Source organism: Struthio camelus, chromosome 15 (genome assembly GCF_040807025.1).
Source record: "Struthio camelus isolate bStrCam1 chromosome 15, bStrCam1.hap1, whole genome shotgun sequence".
Classification (NCBI taxonomy): domain Eukaryota; kingdom Metazoa; phylum Chordata; class Aves; order Struthioniformes; family Struthionidae; genus Struthio; species Struthio camelus.
In genome coordinates, this window is record NC_090956.1 from 12,168,607 (window position 1) to 12,180,661 (window position 12,055).

General features: G+C 37.2%; 1 protein-coding gene and 1 long non-coding RNA gene across 5 annotated transcripts in view; one reads left to right on the forward strand and one right to left on the reverse strand.

The window, feature by feature from the left end:
- The window catches only part of SHISA9 (shisa family member 9), a 216,872-nt gene that overhangs the window by 95,837 nt on the left and 108,980 nt on the right, over nt 1-12,055 (forward strand). The window lies entirely within an intron of this gene.
- Nucleotides 276-12,055, reverse strand: part of LOC138061042 (uncharacterized) — a 79,591-nt gene continuing 67,811 nt past the window's right edge. Inside the window, exon 4 of the long non-coding RNA XR_011134642.1 lies at nt 276-1,252. This is a non-coding gene — a long non-coding RNA (uncharacterized lncRNA). The remainder of the gene's footprint in view (nt 1,253-12,055) is intronic.

Genomic DNA, 12,055 nt, shown 5'->3' on the forward strand with positions numbered 1-12,055 from the left:
TGACAGAGCAGTCTAAGGGGGCTTTAATGTAAATGAGAATAAGGGCCTGTGTCTCGCACTCTATTTCAGCTCATGCATCTGTACAAAAATAAATACTTAATTACCTCCTGGGTTGTTTTGGGGCCTAATTAATAATGAGTGTAAAGTGTTCTGAGATCCCTTGGATGAAAGACAGCACAGAAGCACAAAGTACAAAATGTATTTTATGAAACATAATGTTTTATAAACCAAAATAAAGCAAAGAACAAGGATACCAAACTGATAGGCATGTCTTACTCAATAGTTTTCATATTCCCTTGCCTCCTCCACCGTCTGCTCTCTGGTTAGCTAAACTTAAGCAGTTGAACAGTTAGTCCTATTACAGTTGGAAAATATCACCTTAAACAGAAAAAAAGCACAGGCTCATTCAAGCCTGCAAATGCTGCACATAGAAATGAGCATTTGTAAATACAGGGGCACATTATTATGAAATGGGAAGGCTTTTGCTTTGTTGCTCTGCACACCATTACAAGACAGAAAGTCTGCTTCCCTGGGCTGATACACCCATTGGTTCCTCTGCTGAACGGAATGGAAGAGAGATTTCTGCTCTCGTCACAGGAGTTCTGGCTGCGAGTAAGTGCCTTCCCTAGTCTTCAGCGCGTTCAGCAAAAAAGCTCCCTTTCACATCCTAGTGTGGCTTGGCTATTTCTTTTTTCTTTCTTTCTTTCTTTTTTTTTTTTTGGTGCTGCTCTCACAATTTGAATTGGTAACTCACAATTTGAATGGGTAACTATTTTTATGACCCATCTCTCTTAAATGTAGCAACCTGAAGACATCTTGCTAAACATTCTTAAAACCTATATATGACTTAATTTTAATAAACAGACTATATCACAGAAACATATGACTGGAAGAAAATGCTGAGGTCGCTAAGACCAGGCTGTCTAACTGTTTAGCCAACCACCCATCCAAAGCAATACAGCTCTATAAAAATCTGAACACAAATAAATAAATAAGTAAAAAACAGAAAAAAAAATCCTATTTTCTGAGCTTTAATAAATGTATCTATCATGCTCTCTCTGGTCCTATGTATATAAAAACAGTTCCAGTTATAAATGATCTATATCAGCTACTGTTATGAAGTCCATCACTGTGATTCAGCTGGGGTGAAATGAACACGCAGCGCCAGGAAATCGACTCCACAGACAGGCTTTAAGTCACATTGTCAAGGTCAGCCCTTTTGGGTTCTGTTCTGTCAGCTCTGATGCTGTGTCTACATGGAAAAAGATAAGCAGGAAAGTAAAGCTGAATTATTTAAATGTAAATTTTTAGTATTTTCAAGAGGGCACATTCCATTCGTGTGGATACCATAATTCAGAAATAAAGAAGCTTTAGTTGACCAAAGTAAAATGAATTTATTTAAAGAGAATTTATTTTTATTGAGAATATCACAAAAAGGCATACTTAAACAAATGTATGAATAATACTGACAATTAATTTAGTTTAATACCCTAGGTGTCCCTGTCTAGAAATGCTTGTAACTTACACCCCTGTAATAAACTTGCAAAACAAAAGATCTTTGTAAATCTTTCTATGCATTTCATAGCCTTTGAATAAGAGCAGAAAAAGATGGAAATATAGTCATGTTCAATGACTAGTGGTATGAATTGTGGTTGGGGGAGCGCTAATTTTTAACAGAGGCCTGTAATTTTGTAGACGAAACTCTGTGTTTCCAACTAGATTGCATTAAACTATACCAACATTTTGCCTCCACAACTAAATGTGGATTTAACTAATAAGACAAAAACACAGCACTCAGGGCAGACAGTAAAAATGGAGAGTCACTGAAAAATGCAGCTTGCGAGTCTCCCCTATATATCAGAGCAACTGCAGCACTTCTGCTAAATAACATGCTCTTTTGTGAGAACGGGTAGAAATCAAACCATCAATACGACTTCAATTTTACCTGCGGTCGGACTGTTTGCCTGAAGCGGGACTGTGGAGACTGCACTTCTGTTTAAATTGTATGGGCTTGGCAATGTAATGGCCTTCTTATGCTGCTTACAAGGCAAATGGGTGCTGCTTTCTCGCCAGTGAGTATTTATTTGTCCCAGTATTAAGTAAAGCAGCAAGGAGAAGCAGTGAGGAGTGAGCCTGTAGAAACAGAAGCTTGCAGGAGGCAGAAAGGCCATGCAGGCCCCCCTGCCCCAGGGACTCCCACCAGGGTCTGGGGACTGCCACTGCCATAGGAGTGACGAGTTCAAGACCAGTCTCACCCAGGCATGCTTTTGTGAAGCTGGCACAGTACGGAGAAACTTACTAGAATTATTGCATAGTTTTCAAGAAACTGTGTTTCACAGTCCAGAATACATGCAAGATGATTTATATGCTAAGAAGTTAAGTTTTACTAACCCTCAAAAGATGAAGTATCCCATAAGTTCTTTATATGGGCTGATTAGGAAAGCATTTCTCTTTCTAGCAGCCTGCTCCCATGCTTGGTGAAGTTCACTGGGCTAGTTATATACACACTCCTGGAGAAAGATCCTTCATAGAGAAAAACTCTGACCTGATTCTGTTCTCATTTACACTGATTTGAATCAGAAGTGCTGCTATAACAACATTAATGCGGAACTCAGGATAAGTGTGTGGAACATCATTTTCTTTCTTCTATTACAACAAAAGTGTTTAAAATACAACATCTGGTTATAGGATATTGAATCTAAATGCAATGTGCTATATGCTGGCTAGATGATCCAAAGAGAAAAAAAGAAGGAAAGGAATAAAGAGAATGATCCTGGTGAAAACAAGGTCATTACGTAGTATCAGTGCCCATCTGGACAACTCGCAGATGCTCTGATACTCACATGTAATTCATCTGAGTGGCTTAAAAGACACTCTAAAATCAATACATGAACATTCTGTTAAGTGCCTAAATGGATATAAGGAGTGCGCATGATGTTTTCAAGCATTTACCCACTTGGTAAATGGGTAGAAATTTGCTTCACTAAAGTCACCAGGTAGTGGTGCACAGTATTTATATACAAGATCTCTTCTAATTATTTGCTGGAAATGATCAAACCTGTGTAAGGTTAAACCTGCCGAAAGTGAGGTTGAGAAAAGGCACACGACTATATCACCTGCTACAGAAGAGTATTAAATTACTGAGTAATGGTGACGTTGGAGTAGTTCTGCCTTAATTGCAAGGGAGCCATGCTGTTGCTGTTTTGTGAAAACTCAGGAGAAAGAATAAAATTGGTCTCTGTATTTATCTACCTCAGGCTATTTCCATCCCTTAGCACAACTACAGGGACATGAATTTTCTTTTCTTCTGAAAAGAAAGAAAACTCACAACATCTCGATCTCTGGTAAGCCTAAGTACAACAAAAGCTTTTCTAGTCATATTTCCATGTCTTTCCATAATGTTATCTGTATAGCAGATGATAACAGGATGTGCCATATACTGCTGCAGCATAGAAATAAATATACATACAACAGCAATTGCAGGCTTAACGTTTTCAGTGGAAAGCTTTTGCAATCCAATTAGGCTGTGACAAAGAAGCTCCTTGCATTTTCAACTTCACAGAGGTATAAGTACAATATTTATAGAGTTCTGGAATTTAATTTATAGTGTGGATCACTATCTGTAATGTACCAGTTAGGTACCATTGATTTCTGTTCCAGCAAGCCCTTTAAGTCTATTTGATACATTGTAAATGTTAAAAAGATTGAAAGAAAACCATCAAAAGCAACTCTTTTTCTATTTTTTTGTAGCAGAAAAAAAAAAAATACTCTGGCCAGTCAGTGCATAGACTCTGAGTTTATCTTGGCTGTACTATATTAATCCGTAAAGTGTAAGTCAGATTATGAAGATTTTTTTCCTGAGTTACATGTCAAATATACAGCATACAATCTTTATAATCAAAATGGAAAAAGAAAAATAAAGTAACATCAGGCTTGTTTAAAATAAAGTCAGTCATATTTTTAACTTCTATGGTTAGTTTTATGTTTAATGACCTAACACTATCTATGCTATATATTTTACTGTAAAGTGAAATACCATTTAGGCAAGCGTATCCCCCCCACAAAAAAACAAACAAAAAATATTTGGACCAATTCTGCCACTGAGTGCATTTTTGTATGTAAACACTCCCTTGCAGGGAAAAACACTATTTACCCATATACAGTTACTTAGGTGTGCAAATGTTCGCACCACTGCGGGCTTTGAAGTCAGTAGAGGTGAAGCTTTCACTGCACAGCAAAGAGCCCTGCATCTAAAACTTGATGTTACGTTCATGCTTTTACATGTATCAGATGCTGCTTGCTGAAGGTGTCCTGAACGCAGATTTTACTAGATACTATGTTCACTGTTGGTAAGATACAGGTATTTGACAGTGATTTTTTGATCCAAATTTTAAATACAAATATGTAAAAATACCATTTGCTTAAAGGAACCACATCTTTAGTATGTCTTGATTATTTTAAGATCATTTCATGCACTTGTGTAGAACGCTGTTCTTTGCAATAGTATAACTATAAACATGGTTTGACCTGCTAAAATAGCTGTTAAGTACGGTGAGGCTGATTCACTTGTGCCTTCATTTTTGGCAATCATTTACATCTCCAAATGTGTACAGCAATACTATTGGCCTGATCTGGGAATATTCTTCATCTACTGTATTACATGCTAAGGATCAGATCAGAGAGCTGTACTCTTGTCTTGGGATTTCCTAGTTGATTTCAGTTGAATTTTTCTTTTCTACCATAATATTATTTTTTAATGTATGAAAAGGCTACTAATTTGAAGAAGCCATAAAAAAACATAAGCTTTTTTACCCCAAATATAGAGATTGTAGGACTAATCTTAAATCAAAAGGATTTTTTATTTTAAAGTAATGTGATTTTTTTGTTTCAGCTAAGATCTTCCACCCATCCAGTGTTTCATGCTTCATGACATGAAAACCAAGTGCTACAGACGTTCAATCCTAGACCAAAATTTTAATGTAGAAACAGACATTCCTAAAAGTCAGTCTTACAAGTTCAATAAATCTAAATGAAAAGATCAGCAACCATCAAGAGAATGAAAAAAACCAAGAGAATGAGAAAAAAGAGAAAAAAATTGAGAATGGAATAAGAGAAAAACCTAAAAACACCTGACCACTGGAAAGCCCTTTACCCTACAAAGACCCTAAATGAAATATTGTAAATATTAAAAAAAAAAAAAATTCAACATTTTCTTCTTAGAAGAAACATTTAATTGGACTATAACATGAACAAAAATGAAACCGTCATATCTGTCATGCAAATGAGAAACCAAAAGGACCTGATCCCCGACAAAGCTAACCGAGGAGGCTTTTTGCTTCTAGTGGGATTAAGCATATGAAAATGAAATTCCACAAGTGTTTGCAGTACAAAAATTAAATGCCAAAATAATGCAAATGATTAAACACTTCCCTTGTAAAAGATTCTCAAGGGCACAGAGTGGCTTGTCGGCGGTGCGGTATATACCATGAGAGCTTTCATATTTCAGTGTGAAGCTTCACCATATTTCTCTCCTTCTACTTTTGTAGACTGTTGTTGATGTTCCCTAGGGGTGTCAAATCCAGTTCCACTCCACAATCAACTTTCATGTATATAATATGCCACTTCTCCAGGATGATTAATGTTCAAATTCTTAAAAGTAAACACATTTCTCTAGCTCAAATTCTACACAAGGAGACAGCATTTTAAAGGATGGCAGTTCTAGTTATTTTCAGTTACTAAATGCATTCATCTTTATTTTTAAGGAAGGATTGAAATTTAATAATGGTGCACGGTGGGAACTGAGGGATTTATTTACTATGTTAGGAATGATTTATGAGAGTCTTGTTATGGGAGAGAAAGTGACTGCATCTGAAGGTGAATTATTGTGCACAGTTTAACCACGTAACATCTTAAGTACCTGTAAAATATCTTTAATATCTATAATAGCTTTAAGAATCTGATGGAAAGAAACATAACAAATAGCCAGTCAACTGGAAACATATAAAAAGCAGCCTAAGTCTCTCCTGAAGCTCAGACTAAAACTAAACTTTTTCCTAGCTCCAAACTAATTCAATGAATGTTCTTCCTTTTTCGCCATCTGTTATAACACAGAGAACTTCCCTTCCAAATTTCTAACCAGGACTTTAGAGAAAATATTCCAAAAGAATTCCTCATCCCTGATCACTAGAGAAAAAGCCTATACTTAGGAAGAGCTAAAATACAAACCTGTGAAGATTATTCCTGGGGCTTCCTATTATACACATCCAGGATTAAAGACAATTCTGTTACAATTTATTCTTAATGAAAAACTGGAAAAAAAAAAAAAAAAAAAAGGAAACCGTAGAACCGTAACGCAGCTAAGGAGCACTATGTAACAGCCAACATGTTGCTAAGACATATACCAAGCACCAGCACTTCACAAGAGTGGTGATCGTACTGAGAGCAAGCAAGGAAGGTGCTTGACAGCAAGGTGACTGGCCAGAGGGCATTCGCTGGGGGCCGGGCAGATCTCAGCATGATGCCTGGGTCCCTCCTGCAGCAGCAGGAGGGAGCAGCAGTGCAGTGCAGGCACAGCCTGGAGCAGCCACGAGCCTGGCAACTCAAACAGGCAAAAGGACTTCACATGTTTCTTAGCATCTGCTGACAGAACTTTGTGTTGCTTGCTGAGCAATTAGGGCAACATGTACTTCTCTCAGAATTGTTATTATATTATAATAGTATCTCACCTATGCTTTTGAGTGAGAACGGGTATGGCAGAAGGTCCAGGAATCGTCATTCTTGCCATTTTCAGCGTACAGTAATCATACCCATTCTCCTAACGAGTACACAGCAATCACAGATGTCAAGAACAGCTTGATGCCATATCCTGGTGCACTCCTAGGGAACGATACCACCTGCCTTTTCTTTCCCTCCAATGGGATTTTTATAACTTTGTTTTATCGGAGCAGACTACTTTCCAAGCAGTATGCCCTGCAAAGGAAGAGACTGCAGCAGATGAATCTTTGCTTTTGCTCTTCTACTTAAAGAGGGTGTTTTCAACACTGAACACCACCAGACAGCCAGAAAGACGAACGAAAGTGTTGTTGATGCCATTATTGTTCAATGACTTGGAAAGGACAGCAGAGGGAGTTTTATCCTCTTAAAGTGTACTCATGCTGTCTCTCTTTCTCCTTGATATGTGCTTTAGATTAGCTTTTCTAAGGGGGAAGAAGTTTTGAAGAGAAGATTTTTTTGAAGAAAATAAATATTATAAGATGTACGTGCTGGAATATGGAAGAAAAAAAAAAGTAAAACAATGAGCAAAGAAGCTTCTGTAATGTATAAGAAGCCTACAAGTCAAGAGTGCAGACTGTGTTTTGAATAATGCATTTTGTATAGAAAGGGCTCTAAATGACTGGGCAGAGAACATAGGAAGTAAGACAATTAAGCAATTTAACCAATTAAACTATGGCCTACCTTAAAATGACAGACCTTATTTACAGCTGAGATTGAAAACTGCTAATATTTATGGAACAACATGTTTAAAGGGGAAAGAAGAAAACTGTTTAACATAGACTGTTTTATGTATATATATTAGTTACAGTTATAGTTATGCACTAACTGATAAAAAGTAGATCAGCCCTGGGTGTCAAACAACCCATAGGCCAAAATATTCTAACATAGGTAAATAAAATGCATTCACATTTTGTAATACTAACATGTATGTGGCCTAATTACATTTTATGAATCCCCGGGAAATAAAATGGGAGCTGCACTCAGCATCTCTGAAAGTTGGATCATTTTTATTTAGGATGCCCAAAATGATTTTCCAAACTAGGAAGTTGCATTTTGAGGAAGTGTGGCTAGTTCAATCAAGTATCAACTGGCCTTCACTACTACTTCAGAAAGACACTGTTTATGGCCTCTCTAGAAGGCAAGTGTCTTGTGACTGCAAAGCTGAGATATGGGTGTCAAAGATGTCTGAGATTCTTATTGTTAAATATATTTCTAAAAGAAAAGAAAGCATAAAAAGATGAGGTCTCAGACATTTATTAAATGAAAACCAGAATGCATAACTTTATGGTCTCTTTCTGAGTCTAGCCAAAATACAAGCAAGATAAAGCACTGAATACTTAAAGAGAGAGCAGGCAACAGGTATCTGCCTGTTATAATTTCTTTAGACGATGAAAGTGCTGTGAACATAATATGAAGAGTCATTTAAGAATAGAGCCAGTCATGGAGTTTCCAATTTAGGGGTAAATCAGTATTTCAAAATTCATTTTTATCTTGACTGTCATTCACACAACAGTTTTGATGTTTTCATCAAAGCGATGCCAGAGACAAGTTAGAAAAAAACATAAGATCTAGCAGTTAGTACTAAGTATCTTCTGGTCTTAACGATTAAAACCCATAACTTAGTATTTTACTATTGTGTTATATCATCATCACATGTCAACAGCTGTGCACAGTAATACATCATATCTGTTGACATGTCTTTAAATATGAAGATATAACATTGAACAATCTGTATACAGTGTAAAATTATGAAATGAAATTATGAACCATCCCTCTTCAAATTATCTTTTTGAAAATTTGCTGGACTCTTTCCATTTCATCTTTTGTTTTCTTATCAAAACTAATATAGATTTGGAGAACTTGGTTTTGATTAAAAAAATCACGTTTTCATCCAAAGATCTTTTTAATAAAAAATTTGCAAACAAGTCTTTAAACTGGATACAGGTAATATAATTGCAACCCATACATAACTGTGACTTACACACAGAATTCTATACTTTTCAGAAAATATAAACTAGAGCCATTTAACCTTTACATCATTCTATATAGTGGCAAAGACTCGGACTAGAAATGTAAGTACATCTGCCTTAGGATTCTTCCTGAGCTATAATCATGGTTCTGAGATTAATTAGGTTGGAAGCACAACCTCAGATACTTTGTGTTGCTTGCTGAGTAAGCAGGGCAACAAAAAGGAGTCCTTTTGGACAACCTTTTGTCCCATTTTGCCTATCCAATATAGCCAGTCCCCACAGTCAAAAGGAAGAAGCTCACCTCTGCTGAGAAAATATTGCTTTCTTATTCTTGTGGCTCGTGGATGAGCATAGTGGAAGGAGAAGAGCCATATCCACATCATCCCTGTGGCCTATGGATTACAGCCTACCTCTGTAAGGATGTTGGCAGTAACTGCAAATTATAATTACTGTGAACCTGGCAAAACATTAATGGGCTTTGCTGGCAATAGCACTTACCCCAACGTGTCTGTCTGCCATATAATTCATTTCACTAGAGTTAAGAAAATCCCATTCTTGGTAGCAGAACAAGCCTCTTCCTTTTTCCTTCAGATTTTTATCGTAGTAGTTTAATAGTTATTAAATTGTCATATGTTAATAGCTATTTTACTGAAACCTGTTAGCATGTCACTTCATTAAGGAGCCGTACAGGAATTTTCAGTACTGGCTGATTCCTTGGTGGTGGTGGTGGTGGGGGGGCATTCATAAAATACTGGAAAAAGTATTTACTTAAACGCTCCTTGAATGGAGGGTGTAAATCCCTTCAGCTGGCTCACAATTTAAGTGACTTCAAAACATAGTCTTTGAAGTTTAGGGAAGACTTTTGAAGTGGCCAAATATGCAAAAAAGAACTTAGAGAGCACAAAGCACTGAACTTCATTAAGTGGTTTGTTTTTTTTTTTTTTGGTAAATTAGAAAATACAGCAAAACAAGAAAATTAGGGCTACGCTGTTAACAAAGACTATGAATATCTTCTGGCAGAGCCTATGAAGTTATCTAAGGGCTACACAAACCAATGCACCAGCCCACTGGGAATACACAGAACGGACACAATGCTTTACCTTTGTGATATGCTCAGCTATGGGGTCTGAATAACAATTTGTATTCTTACCGGCCAATTCTCTATGTGTTCCTGCCCACATAGCACACTGCTGCATTGCACAGTTCCTTGTTCCCTCACTTGCATTTGTTCAGATTAGGGCAGCATCTACTGCTGAAAAACACTTGCAGCTATGAACTGCATATATGGTCATGCTCTGATAAATCTGAGCGCCTGAACTGACTTCACTTTAGGTAACTTCCTGCTTCAGCAGGAGATATACGTGGAGATTCATTATCTTCTGCGTTTGATTAAATATATCTTTTCTCTGAAAAGACATTCTGTTTTGAAAATAAAAAGCAATGGGCTTATAGGCACCTGCACTTTATATTCCAACTAATGGACCTAGTGAAGGAGTGCTGAAAATGTCTGAGATGGAAACAGTCTACTTCCAAGGCATGGACAGAAAGAAATGGGAGTTAACTTCTCAAAGAGTAACCATGGGGACAACTCTTGGGATGAAATCTGTGCATAAAGATATATCGTCTGCACACACATGGTAGGCAAAGGGACTGTAAACTCTCAGCAGGTAATCCCTTATCACATTGTCTGATAGAGGCTAAGCTAAATGATGAACAGCTTCAAGCTCAAGCCCTAATAAATCAGATTGCAGTAAACAGTACACCCCTTGTAGAAAGCAGATACCACAACCGTCCTTTCTTTTCTTGCTTTTTCAGTCATGATAACATGTTACGGGGGAAGCTTCCTACAAGAAACCTTTAAAATAGATCATAATTTACATTGACAATTTCTGTATACATCTCTTTGGTAGCTATGAATACATTACTAGCTGGTGAATATTGTTGTTTTGAATTGGAAAACTTTCCCAACCTGGTGTTTCTGTCTGCTTGATCAAAGTGCTGAAGTTACATGTTTGTGCTGCTTTGGTCTGCTGATATTACAGCTTCTAATTCTTCCGCGCGTAAGTAGGACAGGGTAACTACAGGAAACAGCCTTTTCTAATGAAACCGCTTCTATCAAAAAAGAAATATAAGAATGCTATTACCGTTGTTTTGTGCATTGTATTGCTGTAGCACCTACCTAATCATGCACTGGAGCTGCCACAAAGCTTACCATCTAGGCATAAGAGGCAACAGATGGATGCAGGAAACAAATGGGAAGTCCAATATAACAGTGAGACAATATTTGGTGAAAAGGAGAGGTCACAGCATACCAGCTGCACAATCACTCAAAATTCTCTGTCAACACATGAGGGAAAAAAGGCTTTAGGAAGGGATATGAAGGCAGACGACAAAGTAGCTCTGTGCATGCTGTTAGGAAGCTGACGCTAAGCGTGAAGATCTGTGTTAAATAACAAAGACTTATCAAGGTGGTATTACTGGGACAGGGGAGGTGGGGAGCTGACGGTGCGACAAAGATATGACATGAAAATTATTAGACACGTATTTCCGTGGACCTTTGTAAAGTTTCCCCAGGTGGGATCCCATGATAAGTGAAGAAAAAGTATCATACGTCTGTTGCAAAAGGAGGAAAATTACAACAAAGATGTGAAGAATCACTTGATCTAGCATAGAAATATGGAAAATGCCCCAGATAAAGCAAATACTGATATTTCAGGCCTATTTCATGCCCACTTAAGAATACCTTTAAGGTGGTAGACAACATCTACAGACCACCTTTTTGTCTACTGGCTCTCATAATAGGCTAGAGCTAAGAATGAAAGTGGCTGAGCTGAAAGTAAACAATAAAACAAATAATGGTGGTGTATTTTTATGGTATTTAAGCACAGACAGGCGCAGGAGGTAGCAAATGCTCACACAATAAAAAAAGACCCCAATATTTTCAAACTAAAGTTACTGATAGCTCAGATTAGCAAATGCACATTTTGGTATATTATAGAAGCAAATCTTGGGAAGTTCAGAGATACAGAGATCTCAAAATCTGAAGCTGAAAACTATAATATCAGAGGATCCTCTCATCACGGGGAAATCTTCATCTAATGGCAGAATTTGATCCCTGCTAATTAGAGGTGAAAACCCAAACCAATTAAAGCATTAACCTGCTAGGCTCTGGAACACACAACTTTTAGACAACCACCTACCACATAGGCCTTTATCAGCACTCATACTTTGTCATTCAGTTTTACAAAGTTAACTAAAGATCTGATAAAGAAGATAATGGAAAGTAAAAAATAATTTTGGTAATATCAGAG